The sequence below is a fragment of the Drosophila ananassae genome (genome assembly GCF_017639315.1).
Source record: "Drosophila ananassae strain 14024-0371.13 chromosome Y unlocalized genomic scaffold, ASM1763931v2 tig00000087, whole genome shotgun sequence".
Taxonomy (NCBI): Eukaryota; Metazoa; Arthropoda; class Insecta; order Diptera; family Drosophilidae; genus Drosophila; species Drosophila ananassae.
The window spans coordinates 459,444-487,431 of NW_025319052.1; the positions used below are offsets into that span (position 1 = coordinate 459,444).

Below are 27,988 nucleotides of genomic sequence, written 5' to 3' on the forward strand. Positions count from 1 at the left end.
ATGCGGGAGAATAGGGTGACGCAGGTCCATTCACCGCAGGCCAATGCGTCGGAAAGGGTGAATAGGTCCGTCATTGCAGCCATAAGGTCGTATGTAATTGCAGACCAAAGAAATTGGGACGAGCATCTCAGCGAGATCTGCTGTGCTTTGAGGACCTCGGTCCATTCGGGCACCGGGGAGTCCCCATATTACTTAGAGTTTTGGCAGCAGTTTGTAGGGTCAAAAGGAACGTACAAGCTCATGAGAGAGCTAGGTATCATGGAGGATAAAGAAGTCAGGCTATCCAAGGAGGACTCGTTGAAAGTAGCACGCGCTCAAGCTCAGAAGGCTTTCGCGAGGCAAACGGAAAATAATGAGAGGCTTTACAATGTGCGTTCCAGAGAGGTATCATATCGGGAGGGCCAAGAGATCTTCAGAAGAAACTTCAAGCATAGTAATTTTGCTGTAGGGTATAATGCCAAGCTTGGGCCTAGGTATGTTAAAGCTAGAGTTAGGAGGAGAACAGCAAGGGCGATCGATAGGTATCTATCATGCCAAAGATTTGAAGCAGTAGTTCTCGCCTCCGTGGTTGAGCTAAACAGGATCGTTTGAGACCCTGTTCTAGCTCTTGAGAAGGGTGCATTTTGTAACGTCGGCGATTGGTCGACCGGGGTGGCAACCCGGGGGGTACGGCGAGTTGGAAGAATTAACAATCACAACCAAGGCAAGGATTATGTCCTTATGTAATGCCTTCAGTACAGCTGAGGACCCCCGCTCAGCTACTGCAATTTCCACAGCCCCAACTCGAGCTAGACTTCCCAGTTTAGCATTACCAAAATTCAGTGGAAATTATTCGGAGTTCAAAAATTGTATAAGTCTCTACGAGACCTTGGTACACAAAGATGTGAACATTCCTGTTATTTTGAAATTTAATCATTTTATTTCTTGCCTCTCTGGTAAAGCCTTAGGAACTATCAATACATTCCAAGTCACTGAGAGTAATTACGACAATGGTATCGCTAGTCTAAAAAGAGTCTATGATAACAAATGTCTCATCTTTGCGAACCAAATAAGTCAATTGTTCAGCCTTTCGAAAATTTCCCAGCCGTCTGCGTCGTCGTCCAGCCGTCTGCATCGATTTATGGATCATTATTATCCATAGATGACACTAACATTGCAAACTCTATGATTATATATTTAGTTTTGAGTAGAGTAGATCCAGTGACCAGGCAAAAATGGGAAGAGTTACTGGATTATGAGGAATTGCCGCTGTGGTCTGATTTCGAAAAGGTATTAAATCGTAGGTACCAGAATCTAACCTCTGAAAAGACTGGCAAAAAAAACAGGAGAAAACTGGGTTTCGCAAGCAACTTAATAGAAGTTCGTTGGCTTACTCTTCTGCTAACACCAGCTTGCGAAGTACAAATCAACTAGATGTCAAATCTGTGCAAGATCGCACCATAAACTTCTGCACCGATTTACAGAGATGACTGAAAATAACTTAGCGTTACCACCACCAACAGAAAATCCTCCTTCGGCGTTAACGAATAATGGCCCTTCTACTTGACATGCTTTGCATGCGTCTCTAGAAAGGGTATTGTTAGCGACGGCGAGCACATATTGGCCCGAGCATTACTGACTCAGATCTTGCTCAACGCTTACAGATCCGTAGGAAGGAATCGTTCATCAACTTGTTTGGAATTGGTCAAACTAATTCACAAGTAAAGAAACCGTGGTCACCGTGGTGAAGTCGAGAGTCAATGGTAGCGAGTTTCCGTTCGACTTTTGGGTTTTGAAAACAATTTCAGGCTATCACCCTGACCAGTCAGTGAACATCCTCTCTTCCTCTCTTTATCTTAAAGCGGACGGACGTGTTTTTTTTGTGCGCACTACGTTTTTGTAAAATTTGCACTAAGCTTTCTATAAACAATCGGTGTTTATTTCTTTACAGATATAAAAACAAATTGCAATTTTTTAGATCCGTATCGCTTCGCGTGTGCAGTGATATATTTGGAGGTAAAATAATAATTTATTTAATTTACTTTCCAAACATAGCCCTGCTCTGCTTCTTCATCACCTACGGTGTTGTTGCTATTCTTTTGCTTCTACTCTCGCTCAATAGAGATTCTTATCTCCATTTCTTTAAATCTTACTTACTTGCACTAACTGCTCTCTTTAATCTCCCCCTTTCGTTTCCTTGGTACAGTGGTTCAAGGTTCCTCATTAATATAATCAAATAATATTTTTAAATTAATTATTAATTTTTTTAATAATTTTTAATAAATTAATTATTTAATTTTTAATAATTTTTAATAAATTAATTATTTAATTTTAAATAATTTTTACTAAATTAATTATTTAAATTTTTAATAATTATGGATTTTAAATTGGTCTGTGCATTAAAGTCTTGCAATAAGACAATCTCGTCTTCCCAGCCTACCATCCATTGCTGGCTCTGTGAAAACGTTTTACACGCTAAGTGTGCCGGGTTCACGGCCTCAGTTTCGGATGCAATCTCGCGTAGGTCTGGTCTTCACTTTTGCTGTGATGGTTGTCGTGCTGTTCAGGACGAAATGAGGTCGTTCATGAGGCAGACTAAAAGCGGTTTCAAGGAGTTGATTAGTGGTTTTCGAAAAATCAATTACCAACTCTGTGCGCTTGATACACAGTTTAGTAGCCTTCAACTACTAAATGAGTCTCCAAAGCGTAAGAAATCCGCTTTTAGTGATGTGCTCGGGTCGAATAATCTTCAGCATGCTCAGCCGACAACTATGCAGCCGCTTATATCTCTGGGCACCCCAAGGGCCGGACCTGAGAAAAATTCGGCTTCCGAATGTCTCGGAATCAATGAGCAATTGTCCGATATGTCCTTTGTGGCATCGCTTCAAGTGATCCCAGACCCAATAATTCAAACCCCTGTAACAGTCACCAAACAGGGTAATAAACCGTCCGGACCCCCGGTACGTACTGATGCCGCAGTATTAGTTATGGCGGCACCAAAACCCTTGCTGGTGATCCCACCATCGAAACACATTTTTGTTTCCCGGCTTGCCCCTGATACTTCGGAGATTGATATCTCGGCTTACATCAAAGCCAAAGCAAAAGCCGACATAAAGGTGGTGGATATTACAAAATTCAAATATTCTTACACCAGGCACACGTCATCTTTCAAAATACGTGTGCCCTTGCAGATGTTCAAGACGATCTGTTCCGCCAGCTTTTAGCCAGAGAACATTTTCGTCCAAGAACATCAGCCAAGTACGGTGAAAAAAAAGATAACCAAACTTGTGGGTGTAAAACTCCCACATGTTGAGGCCACTGATCAACCTTCCACCTCATCTTCCTCAATTTCAAAAAACTAATGTCTTCATTAACACTTACCTATCAGAATACTAAAGGGTTACGTAGTAAACTTCCCAAACTGTATTCTGATAGTTCTTTTTTTGCATCCCACATTATAGTATTTACAGAAACTTGGTTAAAGCCGGAGATCTTAAGCTCCGAAGGTTTTCCTAGTAGGTACACCACTTTTAGATGTGATAGAACTTTGCGAAGGGGAGGAGGAGTGCTAATTTCTGTAGACTCCAATTTCGCTTCTAAAGAGGTAAAATCACAAGAGTTTGGTGACATTGAATTCCTTTGCATCAAAATCACTTTGTCCGATCAATTTTTGTATGTTACCTGTTCGTACATACCACCTTCGTCCGAACCGCCAACATACTGGCAACATTTGCCCGCTATTCGTTTGGTTTTCGATCGTCTGTCTGATGGTGACCAGCTGATAGCTCTGGGTGACTTTAATATCCTAGAACTTATGTGGTCAAGTGTTGATAATTCACCGTCTTTACAGCTTAACTCCCACCATGACTTCCCTGAGGGCATGTTCGACATGTCACTCGGGCAAATTAACCATGTTAGAAATTCTTTAGGTCGGCTGTTGGACTTATGTTTCGTTTCTGATCCTGATGGAATTACTCTTTCCAGAACTTTGCCCCTTTCTCGGATCCATATCATCCCACTCTTGAGGTTTTAATCGAAAATATTTACTTTATTGACCTTAAGCATACAGTTAAATCTCAGAAAGTTCGCTTCTTTCGTAAAGCTGACTTTATGAAATTAAATAAGTTAATTTTGGAATTTGATTGGTCTGATTTACTGGCATGCGAGGATATAAACATCGCATTAAAAAAATTTTATTACACTTTGAAGTTATTTTTTGACGCTTGCGTGCCGTGGAAATTTCCGTCCGCTTCAACGAATCCGCCTTGGTATATGTACAAGGCACCTTATAAATTTAAAGAATAGTATGAGTAGACTTTTAAACAAACATAGATTATCTGGCTGTACAGTTAGTTATTCAAGATACTTAGTAGCTCGGTCCAATTTCACCGTGCATAACGCAGAATGTTAAAGGAGTTATATTCGCCGCTGCAGGATTCAGTTTACTCAGGATCCGAAGCAGTTTTATAACTTTGTAAACACTAAGCGTAAACATGTATCTTTTCCCCCACTGCTTACGTTTGAAAACTCTTATGCGAACACCGATCAGGCAATGGCCGATCTCTTTGCACAGTTTTTTCAAACTACCTATTCACCTAGCAGCAGTTTAGCTCAGCCTTACACTTATAATATCCAATCAGCCAACCTTATATTTTGCCCATCTCTCGATCTTCTTAAGGTTAAGCCAGTGTATTCGCCAGGCCCTGATGGAGTACCAGGCTGTTAAACTCTTTAATCTATCGCTGGAAACTTCGATCTTTCCCCTTATGTGCTGCTGTTACGCTGCATAAAAAAGGAAAAAATCCGACGTTGCTAATTATAGAGGCATCTCTAAATTGTCAGCAATTCCAAAGCTTTTTGAAAAACTTATCACTTCACATTAGCGACACCTATGTAGTTCAATAATAATTCATGAAGCGCCGCTCCACCACTACCAACTTATTGGAGCTAACATCTTTTATCACGGATGGCTTCCGGAATGGCTTACAAACAGACGTCATATACACTGACTTCAGTAAAAAATTTGACTCTGTTAACCATTCGCTTCTTATAAGTAAACTCAGTCTTTTGGGATTCCCAACTGATCTTCTTATGTGGATTTCGAGCTACTTATCAGGGAGAACCCAACGTGTTTTCTTTAAAGATGTTACCTCGCGTTTAGTCCGCGCCACATCGGGGGTGCCCCAAGGAAGCCATCTTGGACCCCTACTTTTTACTCGGTTTATTAACGTCTTGCCCCTTGCCTTAACTAATTCACTTGTACTTATGTACGCTGATGATGTTAAGCTATGCCTTCAGTATAAATTCACTAGCGTCCAGTCGAGACTTCAATCCGATCTGGATAATCTTCTAAAGCTTAAGGGATCGAAATGTTAGGCTATGTACTTTCTCTATGGGAACGCCTTAGAACGATTAACCCAGGTTAACGATCTAGGTGTCCTAATAGATTTGAGACTTAAATTTTTCGACCATATATCTACCATGGGACGGACATTACTGGTCCGTCCGATTCTTGAGTATGGATCGTGCGTCTGGAGTCCACAATATGGAGTACACCAAGATCACATTGAATCTGTACAAAAAAAACTTACTTACTTTTACTCTTAGGGGACTCAATTGTCTTTTAGTAATCAACTTACCATCATTAACAAACCGTAGAACGATGCTGGGTGTCATGTTTCTATATAATCTTATTTATGGAAATATAGACAGCCAGCATTTACTAACACGCTTAAATTTTAACATTCCTAGTAGAAGGACCAGAAACTTTCGTCCTCTACTCCTCAGCCATTGTAGTTCGACATATGCCCAACACGATCTATTCAGGGTATTATGTTCGGACTACAATGGTCTCTACCACATCTTGTCACTTTGCTCTATTAACAATCATAAGCTTATATTAACCGCCGTGATCGCTTATCCTCGCTTATGTATCTCGGATCTATTCCCCCGATTTAATCCGTACGTTACGGTTGGACGGGAGGTGGGCTGCACGTATGCAGTGGGAACCGCTCAAAAAAAATATATAACAGGAAAAAAAAGTAAAACAAAAAAAAAATAAATAAAAATAATATATATACAACAGCATAGAGAAATAGAACGACCCTGACGTCATCCGAATAAGGGGGGAGGTGGATATGGGTATCCACACACAGAAAAAAAAGAACAAAAACAAAAAAAACTAATTATTCACACAAAATAATGCGTCTCTTCCTGTCCCTGAACTTGGTGAGGCAAGGAATACCTTTCTCTGCCTTTTATTTGTCTCCCTGTTGCTTTCCCGAATTAGGAGAACCGCCAGCTGAACCATTAGTCTGTGGATTCTCCACCTGGGTGGCCATGGAGGATTCTGATGACCTCGAGGAAGGAACTTTTCCGGTGTCCCGTTCCAGCTTCCGGAGTATTTGTTCAAATCCCGTCCTCATGCACATGTCGATCCTTCGATGCACCAGTTGGCTGAGATCTACCCTTAGCTGCTCTTGGGAGGTGTGAATGAGGCCTGTATCTCTCGTCGATTAAAGGATGCATAGGCATCTGCGTTCTACAGGCTATACTGCTCTTGAATGGGATCCAATTGGACATGAGAGTACTTCCCGCATGGAGTTGATGCTTGCTCCATGCCGAGGTTCGTCGGGATTGCACCCTTTTGTTGTGCGCTGAGTCGACCGGGCTCTCTGCTTTGCTCGGTACCGGCCTGTGCTCTCCCTCCTTGTCCAAATCTCTTTCCCCTTCTTCGAGCATAGAGTCCTACTTTGATTTTACTCAAGTTTCCCAATAAGGAACAATCCAATCTATTTATATGCAAGCGCTGACTGACTGTAATAATTAATTTCAATACCGGCTTCAAAATAAATAAATAAATGAATAGATAAAAAAACAAGTAAGGAAAGCTAACTTCGGGCGGAGCCGAAGTTGATATACCCTTGCAGTTCAGTCGCAATCCGCTAGGTGGCGCCACGCATCTTATATTATTAATTATATAGCGGATCGTATATAGTCGGCCGATCCTTATGAAAATTGGCAGATCAGATTGTTTTTACCAAAATAGAATCTGTACCAAATCCCATCTTTCTAACTTAAAAAACACAAAAGTTATGCCAATTTCGATCGTTCTATGACAGCTATAGGATATAGTCGGCCGATCCTTATGAAATTTCCGATCCTTGTGAAACAGACAGACGGACAGACGGACATGCTCATATCGACACAGGAGGTGATCCTGATCAAGAATATATATACTTTATAGGGTTGGAGATGTCTCCTTCACTGCATTGCACACTTTTGACCAAAATTATAATACCCTCTGCAAGGTTATAATGAACAAATAAATAAATTATTGATAAAAAAGAAAGATAAATAAACACTAATAAACCAAATAAACAAAGGAATATATAATAAGTATTCGAATGAATGTCGAAATACAGAAATAAGTGAGTCGATATGAGCATGTCCGTCTGTCCGTCCGTCTGTTTCTACGCAAACTAGTCTCTCAGTTTTAAAGCTGTCGAGTTCAAACTTTGCACACATCCTTCTTTCCTTTGCAGGCAGTATATAAGTCGGAACGGCCGGGATCGGTGAACTATATCCTATAGCTGCCATGTAACTGATTGATCGGAAATGCCATAACTTTGGTGTTTTTCAAGTTAGAGGGTTGGGACTTTCCCCACATGTTATATTTGTTATACCTGAAGGATCGGCCGACTATATCCTATAGCTGTCATAGAACGATCGAAATTGGCATAAATTTGGTGTTTTTTAAGTTAGAAAGATGGGATTTGGTACAGATTCTATTTTGGGGAAAACAATCTGATCTGCCAATTTTCATAAGGATCGGCCGACTATATACGATCCACTATATATCTAATAATATAAGATGTGTGGCGCCACATAGCGGATTGCGACTGAACTGCAAGGGTACATCAACTTCGGCTCCGCCCGAAGTTAGCTTTCCTTTGTTGTTTTTTTTTTCTATTTGTAGGGTTTTTTCTTCTGGTCCTCCTTGGAGCAACGCAAAGACTATTTGTGTTTAGCCGTTTGGGACTTCCGTTTTTGGTTCAGAACCCCTACAAACATAAAACCAAATTCTGTCTATCCTATTCTTTTATCAACGCATATGTATTCTTTGCTGTTTTAGACACAGACGTTGAATTTCCTCCTTCTATTAATCCTATCCTTTTCCTACTCTTATTTATTTCTACTCTAAGTCCTATCTATTTATCACAGTACTTATCACAGTTTATTCCTTGTTGCGCCAATCGTCCTTTGGTCTATTAAGGCCCGATGTCGCATATGGAATTCCAATTCAACCTTGATCTGTACTGCCATAAATTGAATCTATTTCCTTTCTTCTTTCGCAATCCTGAAACATACTACTTAAGGACCTCTCGAGTGGTCCTCTATTTAGCTCTCTGGATCCACGAAAGTCGAGGTTTCTCTTGTGGAGGCTATAGCGTTGGCTTCAATTTTGGGCGCCATATTGTTATGACCAGCTTCTGGTCCTACGGTCCTCCAATCGGCATGGGTCTGGCTCCGGCTAGCTCATCCAGGCCGTGGTTCCCCTGACCCTTCCCATTTAGACCGCACAATAACAATCATCCAACACATACCAAACCGCATATATTAGACGTTTCACAACACTAAACTCCCACAACATTTAAATTCAAATTCTAACATATCGAAACAAAACAAACTTATAACACCCATCCTCACCTAATCATCACGGGATCTCTATCCTACTCCTGATGACATGGAGTAGTTGGGAGCTGCCCTCCCTATCCTTAGCGAATCGCTGGCCAATTCTTGGGTCCGCCCCTTATTTATAATCCTCTCAGTCCCCTACCCTTGCTTTCCCATTATCCATCCCTTAACCCCTCTTCTCAGTCTTCATCTTCTAATTATGTTTTTATTAAATAAAGTTTATAATTATTGTTATTCAGACCTATTTTTTACTTCTTTCTTCTGTTCCGACGCTTCGGTTTCGCTTTCGGGCTTAATAAATCATAATAATAATGTAATAATAATATAATTATAATAATCTCGCTTTCCACCCTGATTTATACCCCTACCTAAGAGAGCTCTTCTTAAGACGTAGGAACTACCGCAAAAAAATTAAATTTATTTTCGCGCGCACCCAACAACTTGGTTGGGTATAAATATTCAATGTCATCGCCTGACAACTATTTTTTTAATACTCAGTGCCTCGAATATCAAAATTATTTGACTATCAATTTCATAATTAATTTAATTTAATTATTATTTTCGTTTTTTGAATAATAAATGGACAAAGTGCAAAAAATTTATACAATATGATTTACAAAATCACAAAGCTTTTGGCAGTTCATGGAACGTTTATAAGCTGGATCTCTTCTTTTAGAAAAGACTTAGCTAGAGTGCAGGCTTTAGGTTTAAGATGAGACAATTTCTGAAGCAAATGAGATGCAAGACCAGATCGAGCAATTAGATGAAATGAATACATTTGCAGCCGAGTTGGACTAGCAATAACGACCAAAACAAGGGTTGAGTTGTTATTTAATGTCTTTAATTCAACTGAAGACTCCCGTCCAGCTGCTGCAATTTCTGCAGCCCCAACTCGAGTTCACCCCTCAGCTTGGCATAACCAATATTTAGTAGAAATAATTCGGGGTTAAAAAATTTTATAAGTCTTTTCAAGACCATAGTACACAAAGATGTGAACATTCTTGTTCTCTCTGGTGAAGCCTTAGGAACTTTCAATGTATTCCAGGTCACCGATAGTAATTATGACAAAGCTATCGCTAGTCTAAAAAAAGTTCGTTGGGCGCCGAGGATGACATTTGTTGACAGGCGGGCCGCTCATCGCCCCACCTGCACCGCGGACCCCGGACCAGCAGGGTCTAACGTGCTTGCGGCGATGGCTGCTTGTCTCGTCAATCAAGCAAACATTTTGGCAGCGATGGACCCGGGAGTACGTCTTGGGCCTACAGGTACGGTCGAAGTGGCATCGGGAGCAGGAAGACATCAGGAAGGGCGATCTGGTCCTGGTCGCAGAAGACCACCAGCCGCCCCAACAGTAGATAACCGCCAGGGTTATCGAAACAGACGCCGGCGCGGACGGAAGGGTCAGGGTCGCCATCGTGAGGACTAGCGCTGGAGCGATATTCAAGAGGGCGATCCATAAGCTGGCGAGGCTACCGGTTGGTTGAAGCGGTATGGAGGCCTTCAACGGGGCCGGTGTAGAATAATTAGATTAGTAGCATAAGTAATACTGAAGTCGAGAGATATAATTGAAGTCAAGTCTAAGTTAGCATAGGGCGGAGAGGGAGCTAAATAAGAGTTCAGTTGCGCTCTCTTGCGAATTTGCCCCGCTTCGCCGCAATAGATAAGCTAGGCTTAAGTTCTTTTTGGTTTAATATAGCGAATTATAACGTTGAGTCGAATGCTTCTAATTTTCATTTTCGTCCTTGTGAAAATTTTAGTAAACAGCCACCTTTTTCTTTTTAAAATATTTGAGTTAAAATAATCTCATTAAACACAATGCTTAACAAATATTTTTAAGTTATGTCAGAGTAACTTATTCTGCTTAATGTGCAAAGACTCACAATAGTAATGTTGGGCTAAGCAGCCACCAGATAGGCTAATTAGAATATTTATAATTTGTTCATCTACAGCGGCATTTAATCTTCTCTTTTGTCTCCCAGATTCGCATGCACATTGTTGTCATTTTGTAGCTCATACGCTTTTGGGAGCTTTGGAAGAGCTTCTGCGCCAAAGCTGTTCTTCTTCTTGTTGTATTTTGGGAGTTGTTATTGACGGGCCGCTTTTTGTTGTATGGTGCGGAATTAGTTGAATAAATTTAATATAAACAATTGAATCTCGTCTTTAATTCGGTCGCTATCAAAACGCTGATCGCTCAACATTGGGGACCCCGACGTGATCGCGCCCGAAGTTCAATCAGTTTAATTGCCCGAGAAACTGAAAAAACTATTGTACAAAAAACTCAACAACAAAAAAAAATAACAAACATCTCTTGGTTATTGATTTAATTCACTCGCGCTGGAGATTTGCGGGATGGAGTCTGGATGTGGAACTATTGGATCTGCTGCCGCAGGCAGGGAAAGGATGCTGCGGAGAAGAGCAGAGGTGACCTGCCAGGAGATGGAGGCGCTGCATCATAAGGTGAAGGCTGCAGCGCGGAATGAGGATGGCACCATTATGGCGCTGGAGTCAGTGGAGAAGCGTTTGCGTGAGCGGTTCACCGCGCTTCAAGAAGAGTTGGAGGAGCTTAAATTCAGCGAGATCGGGAGTGAGCTTTATTGGAGATTCTCGCAGATGGCGACTGATGTGCAGGTTGACATTCAGGTGGAGGTTGGCAAGCACTCCATGAGAATTGCTTCTCGACGGTGCCGGTGTCTCACCTATGCCATACAAGCCAGCCCCCTCCTTACCACCGTTGACGATGCCAACATTTAGCGGCGGCTATGTTGACTGGCCGGATTTCTTCGCCCTTTTCAAGCCACGATTGACAGCCATCCTCATCTAACAAATATGGAAAAGCTCAGGTGGCTCATTTCATGCCTGCGCGACCATCCTTTGTATGTTTGAAGGATGGTCATTTTGCACGCCGATGTTCAGCTGCCCGTTGTTCAAAGTGCAATCGCCGACATCATGCTTTGTTGCTCCATTGCGGGCAGCTGCCCAGCTTAAACAATTCCCCACCATTACGAAGCTTGGGTTCCGCCGCTGGTGTTGCCGTTGCTACCCCACCTTCCCAGTCAATCAACACGGTCTTGACCGTTAATATGAGTGTGAAGTCTCGACTAACCACATATTGTGCGAACCTAGAGGCGGTTATAGTGTCTTATATTGCGGACTGTCAGCCCAGCCTTAAAATTAATGTTACGAAATGGAAGATTCCTCACGGCATAGCGCTGGCTGATCCCAACTTCCACAGACCGCAGGGTATGGATCTGCTAATTGGAGCCAGCCTGTTCTTCAACCTATTGTCAGTTGGCCAATTCCAATTAGGTCACTGCCTCCCTGTAGCCCAAAATACACTATTTGGATGGATGGTTTCTGGATGCATTGGACTATCGCGGAAGGCTGGATTGCCCTATGCAGAAGGAGAAGAGGAGAAGAATCAAAGCTGTTCTTCTTCATGTTGTATTTTGGGAGTTGTTATTGACGGGCCGCTTTATGTTTTATTGTGCGGAATTAGTTGAATAAATTGAATATAAACAATTGAATCTCGTCTTTAATTCGGTCGCTATCAAAACGCTGATCGCTCAACATTGGTGACCCCGACGCGATCGCGCCCGAAGTTCAATCAGTTTAATTGCCCGAGAAACTGAAAAAACTACGGTACGAAAAACTCAAAAACAAAAAAAAAATAAACATCTCTTGGTTTTCGATTTGATTCACTCGCGCTGGAGATTTGCGGGATGGAGTCTGGATGTGGAACTATTGGATCTGCTGCCGCAAGCCGGGAAATGGAGGCGCTGCATCATAAGGTGAAGGCTGCAGCGCGGAATGAGGATGGCACCATTATGGCGCTGGAGTCAGTGGAGAAGCGTTTGCGTGAGCGGTTCACCGCGCTTCAAGAAGAGTTGGAGGAGCTTAACTTCAGAGATCGGGAGTGAGCTTTATTGGAGATTCTCGCAGCTGGCGGCTGATGTGCAGGTGGACATTCAGGTGGAGGTTGGCAAGCACTCCATGAGAATTGCTGCCCACTCCACTCTTCTCGACGGTGCCGGTGTCTCACCCACGCCATACAAGCCAGCCCCCTCCTTACCACCGTTGCCGATGCCAACATTTAGCGGCGGCTATGTTGACTGGCCGGGTTTCTTCCCCTTTTCAAGGCCACGATTGACAGCCATCCTCATCTAACAAATATGGAAAAGCTCAGGTGGCTCATTTCATGCCTGCGCGAGTCAGCCTTGGAGACGGTGAGGGCGCTGGAAATTACTGACGCGAACTATGATGTGGCTCTTGACCTATTGCGCAATCGGTTTAGTAATCGGCGATTAATTTTCCAGTCTCACATCAACGAGATCCTGCAGCTTCGTGTGGTCGAGCCAGGTTCTGTTGCTACGTTGCGGGAGCTGTCGGATCGGTATAATGGGCATATGCGGGCTCTCATGAGTTCCGAATCAGCTGCCGAGATCCAAGGATGCTTGCTCATCCAGATTGTCCTTCAGAAGTTGGATCCGGCCACAAAAGCCAAGTGGGAAGACACTCTCGCCGGAAACAACGACAGCCTTCCGTCTTGGGAGTCCATGGCACGATTCTTGGAGCAAAGGTGCCGGGCTCTTGAATGCGTCGACTTTTCTTTGGCTGCGTATCCACCAGCTAACCAAGAGGGCCGAGGGAGATCTTCGAATAACCGATCGTCGTGCATGATTATCAACGTCTATGCGCCCTGTGTGGTGTTTTGGCGCACGCGCTTCCTACATGTCCAAGCTTCATTGCCTTGCCACTTAGTCAAATTAAGTATGTTTGGAGGATGGTCATTTTGCACGCGGATGTTCAGCTGCCCGTTGCTCAAAGTGCAATCGCCGTCATCATGCTTTGTTGCTCCATTGCGGGCAGCTGCCCAGCTTAAACAATTCCCCACCACTACGAAGCTTGGGTTCCGCCGCTGGTTTTGCCGTTGCTACCCCACCTTCCCAGTCAATCAACACGGTCTTGACGTAGGATCGCCCTACTGAAGTGCTTCTGCCAACCGCCAATATCCTCATCCGTGGTCGATCAGGTGCCTTCCTGCCTTGCAGAGTGTTATTGGACTCTGGTTCACAAGTTCACCTTATCTCATCGCGGCTGGCAAGTCAACTTCAGCTTCGTCGCACCAAAAGCTGTGTAGCGGTCGCCGGTCTCGGCGGCACTGAGTTTGCTACGGATGGATCCTCCGTTAATATGTGTGTATCAACTAACCACAAATTGTGCGAACCTAGAGGCGGTTATAGTGTCTCATATTGCGGACTGTCAGCCCAGCCCTAAAATTGATATTTCGAAATGGAAGATTCCTCACGGCATAGCGCTGGCTGATCCCAACTTCCACAGACCGCAGGGTATGGATCTGCTAATTGGAGCCAGCCTGTTCTTCAACCTATTGTCAGTTGGCCAATTCCAATTAGGTCACTGCCTCCCTGTAGCCCAAAATACACTATTTGGATGGATGGTTTCTGGATGCATTGGACTATCGCGGAAGGCTGGATTGCCCTATGCAGAAGGAGAAGAGGAGAAGAATCAAAGCTGTTCTTCTTCATGTTGTATTTTGGGAGTTGTTATTGACGGGCCGCTTTATGTTTTATTGTGCGGAATTAGTTGAATAAATTGAATATAAACAATTGAATCTCGTCTTTAATTCGGTCGCTATCAAAACGCTGATCGCTCAACATTGGTGACCCCGACGCGATCGCGCCCGAAGTTCAATCAGTTTAATTGCCCGAGAAACTGAAAAAACTACGGTACGAAAAACTCAAAAACAAAAAAAAAATAAACATCTCTTGGTTTTCGATTTGATTCACTCGCGCTGGAGATTTGCGGGATGGAGTCTGGATGTGGAACTATTGGATCTGCTGCCGCAAGCCGGGAAATGGAGGCGCTGCATCATAAGGTGAAGGCTGCAGCGCGGAATGAGGATGGCACCATTATGGCGCTGGAGTCAGTGGAGAAGCGTTTGCGTGAGCGGTTCACCGCGCTTCAAGAAGAGTTGGAGGAGCTTAACTTCAGAGATCGGGAGTGAGCTTTATTGGAGATTCTCGCAGCTGGCGGCTGATGTGCAGGTGGACATTCAGGTGGAGGTTGGCAAGCACTCCATGAGAATTGCTGCCCACTCCACTCTTCTCGACGGTGCCGGTGTCTCACCCACGCCATACAAGCCAGCCCCCTCCTTACCACCGTTGCCGATGCCAACATTTAGCGGCGGCTATGTTGACTGGCCGGGTTTCTTCCCCTTTTCAAGGCCACGATTGACAGCCATCCTCATCTAACAAATATGGAAAAGCTCAGGTGGCTCATTTCATGCCTGCGCGAGTCAGCCTTGGAGACGGTGAGGGCGCTGGAAATTACTGACGCGAACTATGATGTGGCTCTTGACCTATTGCGCAATCGGTTTAGTAATCGGCAATTAATTTTCCAGTCTCACATCAACGAGATCCTGCAGCTTCGTGTGGTCGAGCCAGGTTCTGTTGCTACGTTGCGGGAGCTGTCGGATCGGTATAATGGGCATATGCGGGCTCTCATGAGTTCCGAATCAGCTGCCGAGATCCAAGGATGCTTGCTCATCCAGATTGTCCTTCAGAAGTTGGATCCGGCCACAAAAGCCAAGTGGGAAGACACTCTCGCCGGAAACAACGACAGCCTTCCGTCTTGGGAGTCCATGGCACGATTCTTGGAGCAAAGGTGCCGGGCTCTTGAATGCGTCGACTTTTCTTTGGCTGCGTATCCACCAGCTAACCAAGAGGGCCGAGGGAGATCTTCGAATAACCGATCGTCGTGCATGATTATCAACGTCTATGCGCCCTGTGTGGTGTTTTGGCGCACGCGCTTCCTACATGTCCAAGCTTCATTGCCTTGCCACTTAGTCAAATTAAGTATGTTTGGAGGATGGTCATTTTGCACGCGGATGTTCAGCTGCCCGTTGCTCAAAGTGCAATCGCCGTCATCATGCTTTGTTGCTCCATTGCGGGCAGCTGCCCAGCTTAAACAATTCCCCACCACTACGAAGCTTGGGTTCCGCCGCTGGTTTTGCCGTTGCTACCCCACCTTCCCAGTCAATCAACACGGTCTTGACGTAGGATCGCCCTACTGAAGTGCTTCTGCCAACCGCCAATATCCTCATCCGTGGTCGATCAGGTGCCTTCCTGCCTTGCAGAGTGTTATTGGACTCTGGTTCACAAGTTCACCTTATCTCATCGCGGCTGGCAAGTCAACTTCAGCTTCGTCGCACCAAAAGCTGTGTAGCGGTCGCCGGTCTCGGCGGCACTGAGTTTGCTACGGATGGATCCTCCGTTAATATGTGTGTATCAACTAACCACAAATTGTGCGAACCTAGAGGCGGTTATAGTGTCTCATATTGCGGACTGTCAGCCCAGCCCTAAAATTGATATTTCGAAATGGAAGATTCCTCACGGCATAGCGCTGGCTGATCCCAACTTCCACAGACCGCAGGGTATTGTCAGTTGGCCAAATCCAATTAGGTCACTGCCTCCCTGTAGCCCAAAATACACTATTTGGATGGATGGTTTCTGGACGCATTGGACTATCGCGGGAGGCTGGATTGCCCTATGCAGAAGGAGAAGAGGAGAAGAATCAACGTTCCGGACCCCCTGCACTCGTTAGGAGAACTCGATTCCCGCATTGGTCTATTGGGGGGAGCAATGCATGGTCAAGGTTTTGGAAGAAGTTGGTGTGCCTTTTTCGCCCTGTGAGTTCTAAATCTTCTTAATGAAAAATATGTGTCTGCTGCCCTTCCAAAATTGTTATTGAAGGCCCACCCTTCAATAGGGGGAGGATGTTGGGCTAAGCAGCCACCAGATAGGCTAATTAGAATATTGATAAATTGTTCATCTGCAGCGGCATTTAATCTTCTCTTTTGTTTCCCAGATTTGTATGCACTTTGTTGTAATTTTTTTAGCGCATGCGCTTTTGGGAGCTTTGGAAGAGCTTCTGCGCCAAAGCTGTTCTTCTTCTTGTTGTATTTTGGGAGTTTTTATTGACGGGCCGCTTTTTGTTTTATTGTGCGGAATTAGTTGAATAAATTGAAAATAAACAATTGAATCTCGCCTTTAATTCGGTTGCTATCAAAACGCTGATCGCTCAACAAGTATCTTTTCATGATTTTGATGAGCAGGTTAAGTGACGAACGGCATAGATGTTTCCTATCCGGATATGATTTGGTTGGGACTAGACTCATTTTTCTTTACGTTGATTTAATCATTAGAGTCGTCTCATTACACCCTCCAAAGCAAAGGAATTTGTTATCCGTTGAACAGTTTGCTTTGTTTGAGCTGCCTTCAAAGCAAGTAAAAGAAAAGTGAACTAGGCCTATTGAGGATACCACTATAAAAAAAAACGCGCCAATAACTCTACCTCAAAAGTGGTGTGGAAAAGAGTTTAAGAAACCAATTTTTTAATAGCTACTCTCCTGTCTTTAATACTAAACTCCTCACTCCTTTAAAGGAAATCCTGAACCGTCTTTAGAAGGTCTACTGCAACAATATCGGCGTGGAGGTTATATTCATCAATTCCCTGTAGCAGTGCAAAAGGATCCTTAAGTGTTTGTCGTCCCCAGTATTCTGAACTTCTTGCCCGAGGAGAAGCGTCTGATCCTGCACCTTGACCAGATATTAAGCCAGTTCGCTTGAAAACCTTTACTAACTGCTATCCATTTAGGGCTCTAGAGGGTAAAGTACCATTTGGGCATATACATTGAGCGTCTGAACCGTGTGACAAACAAAAACTTTCGCCTGAATCAATCACATCTGCACATCTGGGTACTACACATGGTATTTTGAAATACCTCATTTCATATTCCTCGTTATCTTAACGAATCTCAGCTCGGACTCTTTGGACATCTGTGCCACGGGATTACGGTTAAAGGTCAGTGCTACGGACATCTCAAATGGAGCCAGTCCCGAGGGAGTGGAGGAGAATGAGACCCCTTATAACGCCCTTCCACAACATTGCCGTGTGGTCGGTTTGGTCAGGTAAAATAAGTAGATTCCACTTCGACTTCATCTAATATGACATTCATTTTAGAGTTAAACTCTTGTCTGCATGAATCACATCATCACGAAGGACTTCCCGGGACTATGATCCCAGGTGGTGGACAACATCAGTATGGCGCCCTGATGACCATGTACCAGCCGGTGAAGACCTACGAGTACAAGCGGAGCGAGGAGCGACCGCCCCTGAACGAGGCCATGAACCTCTTGCTGCCGATGATGGTGCACCTCCTGACCGGTGCTGATGGAGCAATCGGTGCTGCTCCAGAAGCAGATCCTTAAGATCTACTTTTTCTTTACGCAGTACAGCCGCTGGACCTCAACTTCAAGGAGATCTTCTCCCAGTGGATGGAAATTTGTCGCCAAATTGATGATCGGGATGTGCCCGATAGCTCGCATTTGGACGATGATGAGCACACCGAATTTCCCTACTGGAAGACCAAGAAGTGGCTCTCCACTACATGGGTCGCTTGTTTTAGAGGTAAGTTCCAAAAAGAATCATAAATTGTTTGCCGAAAACATTATTTTTTCTTTTTTTTATGCATGGAAGTCCCAGCAACGTAGTTAGTGAAAATTACAAAAAATTCGATGATTGGTATCTGTTTACGTTCAGCCAAGGTGTACTGAAGTTGCTTATCAAGATTCTCGACCAGTACCGTAATCGTATCTACTACTCGCCACGTGTCCTCACGAATGTGCTCAACTATCTGAAGAATGCGTAAGTACCTGCCACTTTATGCCTAATCCTACTATATTATTTTTGTTATTGCACTTTTTAGTGAAAGCCACGCCTATACCTAGAAGCTAATCAAGCCGCACATTGTGGCAGTTATCCAGGATGTGATATATATATTATATCATTCACCGACTCCGATCAGGACCTGTGGGAGAATGATTCCTACGAGTATATTCGTCTGAAGTTTGGTAAATAATTGTATTCTTTAGAAACACAAGCACCTTCTTAATCCCAAAATTTTCAGATATATTTGACACCAGTTCAAGCTGCCCATTCCATGTTTAAGAAACGCAAGGGCATTCTGCCCATGGCCATAATCACAAATATGCAGATCATCACGTCGCGGACAACAAGCAAAAGGATGGTGCACATGATTGGAACACTAGCGGATGTCCTATTGAAGAAGGCTCAATATCGGGATCAAGTGTCAATTTATGCTATCCACGCATGCCCGGAGTTCCAGAATCCCGCCGGCCATATGCGGGCGCGTCCCTGTTGGTTTCAGAACTACTTCTGCGAAGTGCAGATCAAGTATCCCCTGGTCCTGGCCGAGATCATGTGGCTGACCACAAACGCTCTGCACACGGACAAGAAACTGCCCGTTAAAGTTGAAGCGGCTATTGGCCTGCAAATGTTGCTCTTATCCCAGGACAAGGAACCCCCCTACGTTGAAGGTCAGATTAAGGAGATCACCAAGGAGCTACTCACCATCATTCATGAAACCGAGAACGAAGATCTGACCAACGTAATGCAGAAGATTGTGTGAATCTTTACGAAGCGGCTGTTGCCGGTGGCCACCGAGATTTGCCAGCACTTGGCAACCACCTTCAGCCAGGTGTTGGAATCCGAGAAGGGATCCAAGGAGAAGGCCATCACCGCCATGACCCTGCAGAACACCATGCAGCTCAGTGGGATGGACGAGCATCCCGACGTCCTTCTCAGTCTCCATGCGATCGTTATCAATGTGGATGGACCATAGCTTGCAAATAACTGTTAACCGTTTTTTTGCTTACGCTCTGTTTGCGAGAGCAACCGAAACAAAGCATGCCGTTTCGGTTCCTCTCTGAGCAGCAGGCTTTGTTTTGTTTCGTTTCGTTTTCTGTTGAACGAAATACAATGGCAATTCATGAAACTCTCATCTACCTAACATTGCTCAATGAGAGATTTGAGTGACACTCGTACAGAGAGACTCAGTAAAAGACCGATTGACTGAAAAGTCAGCGCAAAAAGTCTTTTCAATAATTTGTTTTCGTTTCGCTGCACAGTGGTACATGGTACATGAAATTTGACGAAAAAACTTATTAAAATTTTAAACGTGAATTTTCCAATTTCAAACTAATATATTGATTATTTTAATTAAAAAAATGAATAGTTTCCTTTTAAATACATTTATTTTGAGTTAAGCTTAACAACTAAACTTTGGACAACTTTGTTGTCCATTTTGTTAAATATAAAAAATTGATGCACTTTTTTATTAAATTCTCGTCCCATTTTCAATAAATTTGATGAATCACTGTTTACACGAGAGATTTACAAAGCAAATTGACAAGTTGAGCCCACTAAACTTCACATACACACATACATGCACAAAAGACTTTTTGAATCGTCGAATGCAAGCAAACGGTCCTAGAATGAGCAGTGCTTTGACTGCGCGCGAGCAAAATTTGTATACGAGCAACTCAATCGGTTGCTCTAAGACTTTTTGCTTAAAGTCTCAGTGACAAACACTTATTTTGAGACCGCTGTAAAATGCACATATATGCACTATTAATATCATATATATATATATCGACCACCCACTGTACCAAGAGTACTTAAAGGGTACACACTGTAACACTTTGTCGCAGTGTTTATGTTATCCAAGGTCTCGGTCATAAACCTAAGTGCACCGAAATATGAATCGCCCGCTGTGCCTTTGCTGCACGCCGAAAAGTGCATATGTCCGCATATACGTAACACGAGTGGACCTTATGCATGTCCACATACCTCCGCCTAAGCGAACATAACATAAACATATATTCATATATAAATATTTAAGAATACATAAACGTCTCTCCGCTGCCGCTTTGGGCAGCGCAGCTACGAGACTTAGACTTCCTTTAACTCATAAGTAAATTTGTTAAATCAGAAACTCCCATGAGCTCGGAGCGGCAACAACAGCTGCTCCGAATACAAAGCAAACTTTAAATAAAGATATGCTAAAAACATAAACCCAACCGATGTAATAAATAACAACTGGGAACACGACCACAAACCTGGGGAGCCTTCAACATAACACTACATGGCGACCGTGACAGGACCAAAGGGACATCGAAGGATCCCCAACGCAGAAGGCATCATAGGATCAACAACTGGAGGAAAAAACATCAACGAGAAAAAAAAAAAACACACACAGCAGCAGCCACTCTTAAATGGAATTCCAATGATCTAAATGGAAAAACAGAATATCGCAGTAAGTAGAGTGTGATGTGTGCTAAACATAGTGGCGTGGTTAAACGTTTAAAAGCCAGGAAGGCTGAATTACTGAAGCTACTAAATAGCGGAAGTAAATTAGAGTGGAACAACTCGGTGAAAATACATGCCGAAGTTGAACACATCAAAAACCTATTAACGCAAAGAAATAATAAAACCACAGCCACTGACACATCCACCTACACTGCAATACCTAATATATGCAAAGACAAGATAATACTTAATCCACCACCAAAATAGGAATTACCGAGAATAAAGAGAAAATGCCCCAATGACTGCAGAGGACCCCTGGAATCCCCCTTCTGCGAACAAACCTGTGCCAGCACCGGTGCCCGAACAATCAAAAAAGGAAGACAAGCCTGTGCAGCCAGCACCAACCCCGCTTAGCGCTCCAAGCTAAGCCCGGATCAGTGAACCGACAGCGCTACCAAGAGCGCAAAATTTTTTTTCCCCATGCACTGCGTTGCATATTTTTTTGTATTGCACTGCGATGCATATTTTTTTTTAGTATAAAGAATCATTTGTAAAATTGAGCGACATTAAAGTTGCCCGATTAGCGTGTGGCCTGAAAACCATACAAAAAATAGGCAGGTTTTTATGTGAAAAAAAATACAATGAACAACAAAGAAAAACTACCGATATATAAAAAAAAAAAAAAAATTATAGGCAGGTTTTATAAAAAAAAAGGTACAAATAAAAAAAAAACACAATATACACATAGCCAAATAAGGCAAGTCTTTAAATGAGCCAAACTGAATGGCAAATAAATAATAAATTAAATCATACAATTCACACAAACCAATTCAATTATACAAAATCATACAATTATATACCAATTCTAGAGAAAATACCCAAAATGGGCTTAGTAGATGTAAAACAAGTGGACTCCACAGCAAATGTAATAAATAAAATTGAGTCCAGCACTATGAACACAGAATTGACAAATATCCTATTAACAATTATTGTATTCATTTTGATCGCATTTATTTTGTATAAAGCCTACATTTTCCATAATAAATGTATAGCAAAAAGAGCGATTAATAAAAGCCAGGCTATCAATCTGGACAAAATATAAAAAAAAAATAACGGAAAAATAAAAATTAATTTTTAAGACATATAAAAAAAAAATAATGACAACGCTCAATGCCAAATTTTGATATATTTAAGATGCACCTATGATATATACAAAAAAAAAAAACGATTTCATATGTTCATGAATAATCCTATCTTTACGTACAATGAAAATAAAATAAAAAATAAATAAAATAAAGAAAGCTTAAAAGAAAATAATTCCAGTATGAGTACACAAAGAGCCATAGACAAAACATATGAAAAGGACCCCTATTTCAAAGAAAGGATCAAGCAGTTAGTATCAACAACCCCAGTTAGTGTGTATGAACTAGAAATACTTTATATAGAAACATTTAACTGCCACGATTCACCATTGTTTCACTGCACCGCAACCCAAAAAGGAATAGTATTAACAAAAATTCCGGGTGTGCTAGTGAAATCAAGAATAGATGAGCATCTACTTTTAGGTAGAACGATTGTTATGATGGTTTCTAAAAGGTAATCCATACCCTTAATATAACGGAATGGAATGAATTATCGAAAGAACTATTAAGCATTAAAGCAGAATTCGACAAATCTCATAAGTCACTAACACAGAATGGACCGATGCAAAAAACAACGGTCAATAAACACGTAGAAATATTAGGTAAATGCTTTAATGAAGCTCGAATATTAATATATGAACACAGAGAAAAGTTAAATCCGGATCACTGGTCTCGAGTATCATAGTTTTTGATCAGACTAAGATCTAATCTAACATCTGTTAAAGAAAGGTTCAAACTTGATATTTCAATACCTACTATTCTCAATACTTCAATAACAATTGAAGCTGGTGACGAACCAGAATCAAAAGAAGTTATTGACCAACAAGAAATAGAAGAAAGCGATATTAACAACCTTACGGTTCCGGCAATCCTCATTCAATCTGAATTATCAGACCAGGACTTGTCCGACTCTGAATTTAACGACATCGTTGTAGAATTAAAACCGATCGCAATGGCTGACGAGAGCATTGCCCAAAGGGCATACATTAGAGAAATATCGAATGCCATCCCTGAATTTAACGGCAAAGGTTACACCTTCAAAGATTTATAACAGCTTTGAGGTTAGTTAACCTAACGAAAGGCACATTCGAGAATTTGGCTGTAGAAGTAATTAAATCCAAAATAATTGGATCAACTTTATACAGAGTCCAAAATGAAACAACAATAGAAGCAATAATCAGAAAACTACAAGACACTATAGTCGGAGAAACCTCTGACATAATTAAAGCCAAAATGGCGAAAACAACCCAGAAAGGCAAAACTGCGGAAAAATTCACGACGGAAATAGACAACCTAAGAAAGCTCTTAGAAGCTTCGTACATTGACGAAGGCCTATCGGCCGAACACGCTGACAAATTCCGTACCAAGGAGGCCATAACCACAATGGTTAAAAACTGTGAGCATGGCCGCCTCAAAACAATATTGGAAGCAGGCACTTTCATAACTATGAACGAAGCCGTCACAAAGTACATTCAATGCAGTACTGAAATGACAGGTAATGCCAATTCAATATTATACACCCAACGAGGAAATAATTATCGCGGTAATAATTTCAGAAACAATTATCGCGGTAGAGGTAATAATCGAGATAATTATAATAATACTAGATATTACCAGAATAACGGTTATAATCAAAACAATGGCTACTACAGAAATAACGGTAACCAGAATAACAGTTATTACTCAAACAACAACCGCGGCGGAAATAACAGTGGTGGAAACAACCGCGGCGGAAATAGCCGTGGGGGAAACAACAATAATAACGGTAATAATAATAACAACCAAAATAACAATATAAGGATAGCCCAAACGAATTCGGAAAACTCCCAAACACCTTTAGATACACGTCAGTAAAAAATAACAAGATTCACACTATAAATCTCAGTCAAAGTACATTCGTTAGTTTTATAAACGCAGCAACAGGAAAAGAATTAATTTTTCTACTAGATACAGGTGCAGAAATTTCCATATTAAAGGAAAATTCTGATAATTTTCAAAATATTCATGATGATAATATCATAAACATACAGGGTATAAGACAAGAGGTTACCAAATCAAGAGGCATAACTTCTATTGAAATTCAGACTTCTAAGTACATCATCCCACATGATTTCCATATAGTAAATGTGCAATTCGCTATTCCTTGTGATGGGATACTGGGAATAGATTTTATCAAAAGGTACAATTGTCAATTAGACATCAAGCCTTCTGAAGAATGGCTTGTAATTAGACCAAATAATCTCAAATATCCAATTTATGTTCCGATAACATACAGTTCTGGCAACAACTCCCTAATTCTGCCAGCAAGATCCCAAGTCATCCGAAAAGTTAAGATAAACTCCGAAGAAAATAGTGTACTGATTCCGAATCAAGAGATTCATAAAGGTATCTATATAGCAAATACCATAGCAACAGTCCAGAATGCATATGTAAGACTACTAAATACCACAAATATAGATAAGGTAGTTAATATTAAAAATATTCATCATGAACCACTTTCAAACTACGATGTAGTAAAAACAGACCCCAAAAACCGTAAAAAAACTGAATTATCCCAACTTACAAAAAACTTCCCACCTCAATTCAATGATCAACTTACAAAATTATGCACCCAGTCGGACTAGAAACCGAAGCGATCACTACAAATAATTTCTATAAACAAAAACTGAGATTAAGTGATGATGAACCCGTATATACAAAAAATTACAGAAACCTTCACAGTCAACAAGACGAAATTCAAAAACAAGTCCAAAAACTCATTAATGATAAAATAGTAGAACCCTCTGTATTACCTTATAATATCTTTCTTTTGCTAGTACCAAAAAAGTCACTCCCAAATTCAGAAAATAAAAAATGGCGATTAGTAATAGATTATCGTGAAATTAATAAAAAACTCTTATCTGATAAATTTCCACTCCCTAGAATCGATGACATTTAGATCAACAATGCCAAAACGCTTTCAAACATCTAAAATCAGCATTAATAAACCCAACTCTGTTGCAATACCCAGATTTTAGCAAAGAATTTTGCATAATTAAGGTGAAAGCAACAAGAGCACTACAGAACAAGAATTAGCAGCTATTCATTGGGCAATAACATACTTCAGACCATATATTTATGGTAGACACTTCACTGTCAAAACAGACGACATAGCACTTACCTATTTATTTTCAATGTTAAATCCCAGTTCCAAACTAACACGAATGAGACTTGAATTAGAGGAATATAATTTTACAGTAGAGTATCTAAAGGGTAAAGATAATTATGTAGCCGATGCGCTGTCTAGAATAACAATCACAGACTTGAAAAACATACATTTAAACATTAAAATTCTGAAAGTCACTACCAGAAACCAAAGTAGACAAAAATCCTGCGGAGGGAAAGAAAAAATAGAATTGCATAAGCAATCCATAGAAAAAGCTTCAAAGCCCAACGAATATGAAGTCATTAATAATGATGAAGTACGTAAAGTAGTGACCTTGCATGTAAATGACAATATGTGTTTATTTAAGCACGGAAGGAAAATTACAGCAAGATATAATTTTAGCGATTTGTATACTAATGGAACCCTTGACTTAGGTCAATTCTTTCAAAGGCTTGAAAAGCAAGCCGGTATGCACAAAATCAGCCAACTTAAAGTGGCACCGTGGGAAAATATCTTTGAACATGTTTCAATTGATAATTTTAAAAATATGGGCAATTATATATTGAAATCATTAAGAGTAGCGATACTCAACCCGGCGACCGTAATAAAAAATAAAGAAAAAGAAGCTATATTGTCTACATTTCACGATGATCCAATACAAGGTGGTCATTCAGGCATTACTAAAACCTTGGCCTTGGCCAAGGTCCAGAGGCATTATTACTGGAAAAATATGTCCAAATACATAAAAGAAAAAAAAGAGTACATAAAGAAATGTCCTAAATGCCAAAAGTCAAAAACAACTAAACACACTAAGACCCCATTAACTATAACTGAAACTCCACAAAGAGCTTTCAATAGAGTAATTGTGGATACGGTTGGTCCACTACCAAAATCAAACAATGGAAACGAGTATGCAGTAACACTCATATGCGATTTAACCAAATACCTGGTAGCAATACCAATACCAAATAAAAGTGCAAATATGGTAGCAAAAGCTATATTTGAAGATTTTTTTCTAAAGTACGGTCCAATGAAGACGTTCATTACGGACATGGGAACGGAGTATAAAAATTCAATTATTGAAGGTCTATGTAAAAATTTAAATATTGAAAACATAACTTCTACTGCACATCATCACCAAACTGTAGGTACCGTGGAGCGAAGCCACAGAACACCGAATGAGTACATTCGTTCATACATCTCAGTTGACAAAACGGATTGGGATGTATGGCTCCAATACTTCGTCTATTGCTTTAATCCGACCCCCTCGATGGCACATGACTATTGTCCATACGAGCTAGTTTTTGGTAAAACTTCAAATTTACCTAAGCATTTTAATAGCATAGAAAACATAAAACCTCTTTATAATATAGAAGATTATGCTAAGGAATCAAAATTCAGATTAGAACAGGCATTTAAGAGAGCCAGACTAATGCTAGAATCTCATAAAATAAAACAACAAATTATTTACGACAAAACTAGTTTAGATTTTGAGTTGAAAATAGGAGATAAGGTCTTGTTAAAAAATGAAACTGGACATAAGCTAGATTTTAAATATACAGGCCCCTATAAGGTAGAACAAATAGGAGATAGGGATAATATAACTATATTAGACAATAAAAATAAAAAACAAATAGTACATAAAGATAGATTAAAACTTTTTATTTCTCTATTATTTATTTTTTTTTAACTATTTTATTATTTATTTAATCAATCAACATTTCACAAATATATCACGTATGGCCATACATAAATAAATAAAAAAAAAAGAAAAATAAATAAATAAATAAAAAAAAAGAGAAAAATAAGCATACCAAATATAACACAAAAAAAAAAACTTATTGTTGACATGATTTATTAAATTTTGTACAATTTTTGGGAACACGACCACAAACCTGGGGAGCCTTCAACATAACACTACACCGCTCGAATCGGTTAACAGTTATTTGCAAGCTATGGGTTGGACACATTTTCCAACACAACATTAGTGGTGGGTTGGGTTTCTCTGCCAATGAAGGTCTCAATGTTATTTTATATTATTTCAATGTTATTTTATATTAATATGAGGAGACCTTCTCTCTTGTCTACGATTTCACGCCCAAGTCCATCTCGCCGAAGATGTGGCACATGCTGGAACTGATCTACCAGATGTTCAAGAAGGACGGCATCGACTAATTCATTGACATTATGCCGGCTCTGCATAACTATGTCGACAGCCCGCATTCCTCTCCAATCCCAATAGGGTGCTAGCTATTCTCGATATGTGCAAGACTGTAAGAAGACTGACTTTGAAATCATGTTGAGATTTTAATTTCGTCTAGTCTATTAGATGTTAAATGGCAGCCCTGGCGAGGATGCCATGTCGCCATACTGATGGAGGTTATCATTCTGCAGTGCAAGGGCCAGATCGACTTGGTGATATACATGTTCGTGACGGGGGAAGTACAGTCCTCGGCTCCATTCTGCTCTCCACTCTGGACAAGATGTCGTAGCAGAACTACGAGTCGATTAGCGCGCATTTCATTAAGAAGTGGCCCAACAACAATTGCTTCTTGGGGTAAAGATACCTCATTAATTTTTAATAGAAATCATTTATTTATATTTTATTTTTATTATATTATCCCCTAGAATTTATGATCGCAAGCTGTGCATCCTGGGTCTGTGAACACTCATCTCACCCGGCGATGGCAAGCCGCAAGTCTTGAGCGAGCTAGCTAGTAAGATCCTGCCGATTCTAGTACTGTTCTTTGATAAACTGAAGCGAGCTTACGAGTCGCGTGCTGAGGAGGAAGAGGAAGTGGAGGAGGAGGAAGATGGCGATGACTGCGAGGAGGCATAA

At 41.3% G+C, this 27,988-nt stretch overlaps 1 pseudogene; it reads left to right on the top strand.

Annotated features, from left to right (window-relative positions):
* Window positions 1-27,988, top strand: LOC26513806 (annotated as a pseudogene).